This window comes from Fundulus heteroclitus, chromosome 16, assembly GCF_011125445.2.
Source record: "Fundulus heteroclitus isolate FHET01 chromosome 16, MU-UCD_Fhet_4.1, whole genome shotgun sequence".
Taxonomy (NCBI): Eukaryota; Metazoa; Chordata; class Actinopteri; order Cyprinodontiformes; family Fundulidae; genus Fundulus; species Fundulus heteroclitus.
This window is the reverse complement of record NC_046376.1, coordinates 6,195,783-6,199,979: the sequence shown is the minus strand read 5'-3', so window position 1 is coordinate 6,199,979 and position 4,197 is coordinate 6,195,783.

Sequence of the window (4,197 nt, the reverse complement as noted above, 5' to 3'; positions counted from 1 at the left end):
GCAGTGAGCGATGAAAGTTGCCATTGTATCTCAATGGAGCTTTTTCCTCTGGCCCTCAGAGTTCCGTCGTCATGGAAACTCACTCACACACCTGCAGCGGCCGAAGTGCAGACACTTTGGTCACAATAAGTCCCATTGGATTATAATGGAGAACTTTGCCTCGAACACCGCATGATTTCTCCTGAACCGTAAATGGTTAGAGACGTAATTTTTTCTGTGTTTATTTCGTAACGGATAGGGGAAGAAGACTTGCTATCGGTTTTTTGCTGGAAAAAAGTTAATAAAGGCGTAAAAAAATTATGATCTAAAGGACATTTTTATGAAATTTCAGAAATCCTCTGAAAATGGTCCCGAACAAATCGCTCTGGCTAAAAAAGTATAAGAGATATCAAAATAATTCTTTCACTGTGAGTATCAGCAGGCTTTTGATGACCATGTAACTCATTTTCATATTTTTACAAAAATCGGTGTAGGCACAGCAACGATGTAAAAAAGTGGATGATGTGGGAAAATGCAGCTCCAAAGTGATTTCAGGATTTTGCACATTCGCTACTCCCGAACAAATTGTTCCTGTGGAAAAACCGTAACAGTTATCCACAAAATTCATTTTCTTGAGTGCCAGAAGGGTTGGGACATTCATGTGTGAAAGTCTCATGCCTGTACATAAAACGGTTTAGGAGTAGTGACAATGCGAAAACATGTGATGTTTTGGATTTTCAGACGTCATTTTTCAAAACCGCTCCATAGGAAATGAATGGGGGAGGTTTCGGGTTTGTGTCGGTCTGAGGTGATTTGCGAAAAATCTATAAAAGCCACACCAATGAGGGTTACATTTCCCGAATCCTGACAAAAATACCTACGTTTTGATGTATAATTTATCTACGTAGAGTGAAAACTGAGCGAGTAAGGTCAAGTTGTTCGGAGTTTTGAAATCTTTAAAAAAGCTAGAGTGGGCCACTCTAGCGGTTGGAGAATTCCGTCATTGACTTTCATTGTAAACGATGATTTGGCTGATTTTTGGACATGAGCTTTGAGGAGTAACTGTGAGGAGACGATAAAAGATATCCACATCCCGTTTTCACTTCTGAGTAGGTCACAGATATATCTACAAACTGGAAGTTAAACGGTGTTCATAGGTGAAAGCATGGCGACACAGTACAGCGTTGAAAATGGTCATTTTGAGGACTTTTTTGAGGCTTTCTTTCTCCCCGACTCCATTCATTCCTATGGGGTTTTTTGGGGGTGGTTTTTTCGCTAATTTTGTTGCCATGGTAACTCGAAACCCCAATAAAACGTAGTAGCACACATCTCGTATCCGAGCCGAAGGTTTTGATGTTTATATTGTTGGGGTGCACGCTAGGGTTCGGGCCGCATTAATCGTGAAGGAAGAAAAATAAAGAATACTAGAAAAATTTCTGAAGAAATTTAGCAAGGCGCCTGCCACTTGGTGCGTACCGTACCGTCAGAAATAGCAACAGGAAGTCACACTGCGAATTTCAGGTTCCTACGGTCTTCACAGCCCTCGCAGCGGCCATTGAAAGGTGCCATGTTAAGTCAACGGACCTCCTAGGAGCCTCTTGCTAGCAGCGTTGTCATGGAGACTCACTGACAGCTACAGCCCTCTCTGTCTGTAAAGGTTGAAGAACTCTGGCTAAGCAGCTGTTGGTAGGACCTTCCTAAAGCTATTTCTGGTTAGTAACATGCTAACGGTTAGCCGCTAGCATGGTTGTGTTCAGTATTACCGGTTTATGTTACTCTGTTAGTTTGGTTAAAATCCTGTACTGAGAAGTGCCTAAAATGGGAGAAAATCCTAAAATTCACCAAATCTGTCAAGCAGAAGTTTGTACAGGCTTCCTAGAGCTACTTCCGGTTAGCAACATGCTAACCGTTAGCCGTTAACATGGTTGTGTTTGGTATCACTGGGTGAGTGTACTCTGTTAGTTTGATTCAAATCCTGTACTGGGATGAGCCTTAAATAGGGAGAAAAAAACGTTGTTTATAACGTTGCCATGGTACTGAAAATGGCGGGTGGTACAAAAAATACTTCATGGGATCAGCACATATGTTTTACTATACACACTGTGGGGATTATAATACAAAAATCTTAGTCTGCCACGCCGGGTGGTTGTTTCGATCCCACGACCTCTTGCATGCAAAGCCTGCACTTTCCATCTGAGCTATACTGTAGCGCCATATATGGGCATGCAGTATTGGACCATAAGGGGTTTTGGTCCCCCCATTGAAAAGCATTGGATGTTTGACACCTGATAGCTTGGAGATGCTTTATGCCACGTAGCCCAAATTCTTGTGGAGCTTTCTCTCTAAAGTAAGAACAGACTCTGTGAAGCAGAAGATGGTGAGACCTTTCTAGAGCTACTTCCGGTTAGCAACATGCTAACAGTTAGCCGCTAACATGGTTGTGTCAGTATCACCGGGGTGATTGTACTCTGTCAGTTTGGTCCAAATCCTGTACTGGGAAGTGCCTCAAATAGGGGTGCCAATACTTAATGTCACCAAACGTGACCAAAGTTCATTGGTCAGATTGGCCTCCTTTAGCCAACTCAGCCTCACCACATCTGGGCCCAGAACTCACATTTGACCAAAAATGGTGTGTAGTGCCATTTCCCACAGGTGGGTGGTGCTGTATTGGCCAAGTGGGTCGTGTCTAGGGCATCATGCCAGATCCTGTTGGAAGCAAAGACCCAATAGGAAAGCATGTAAAATCCAAAATGGGACAGTAAACTGACACATGGCTGAAAGTCACATGAAAATTTTAAAATGTTAAGAGGGAAGTGACTGTGCGGAATTTCAGATTTCTACATTAATCACAGCCGCTGCAGCTGGCGTCGAAAGTTTGCCATTCTATCTCAATGGAAACGTCTCCCACTGGCCCTCAGAGTTCCGTCGGTCATGGAAACTCACTGACACAGCTGCAGCGGGCCAGTCTAAAAAGTAGCAGACACTTGGGTGTCCAAGTCTGCCTATTGGATTATAATGGAGAACTTTGCCTCGAACAACGCACGATTTCTCGGAAACCGTAAATGTAGAGACGTAATTTTTTCTGTGTTTATTTCGTAAAGGATAGGGGAAGAAGACTTGCTATCGGTTTTTGCTGGAAAAGTTTAATAAAGGCGTAAAAAATTATGATCTAAAGGACATTTTTAATGAAATTTCAGAAATCCTCTGAAAATGATCCCGAACAAATCGCTCTGGCTAAAAAAGTATAAGAGTATCAAAATAATTCTTTCACTGTGAGTATCAGCAGGCTTTTGAATGACCATGTTAGCTCATTTTCATATTTTTACAAAAAATCGGTGTAGGCACAGCGACGATGTAAAAAGTGGATGATGTTGGAAAATGCAGCTCCAAAGCGATTTCAGGATTTTGCACATTCGCTACTCTCCAACAAATTGTTCCTGTGGAAAAACGTAACAGTTATCCACAAAATTTATTTTTCTTGAGTGCCAGAAGGGTTGGGACATTCTGTGTGAAAGTCTCATGTCTGTACATAAACACGGTTTAGGAGTAGCCGACGATGCGAAAACATGTGATGTTTTGGATTTTTTAGACGTCATTTTTCAAAAAAACGCTCCATAGGAAATGATGGGGGAGGTTTCGGGTTTGTGTCGGTTCTGGGGTGTTTGATTTGCGACAAATCTATAAATGCCCACACCAATGCGGGGTACATTTCCCGAATCCTGACAAAAATACCTCGTTTTGATGTATAATTAGTCTACATAGTGTGGAAAATTGAGCGAGTAAGGTAAAGTTGTTCGGATAGTTTTTGAAAGCTTCTTAAAAAAGCAAGCTAGAGTGGTCCACTCTAGAGGTTGAGAATCCGCACTTGACTTTCATTGTAAACGATGATTTCGCTGATTTTTGACATGAGCTTTGAGGATGTAACTGTGAAGAGACGAAAAAGACTATTCCACATGCCCGTTTTCACTTCTGAGTAGTTCACAGATATATCTACAAACTGGAAGTTAAATGGTGTTCATAGGTGGAAGCATGACGAGACAGTACAGCGTTGAAAATGGTCAATTGGAGGATTTTTTGAGGCTTTCTTTCGACTCGACTCCATTCATTCCTATGGGTTTTTTGGGGGGTGGTGGTTTCGCTAATTTTTGTTGCCAGGTGTAAAACTCGAAACTCCCAATAAAGTAGTAGCACACATCTGGTAATCGAGCCGCAGGTTTT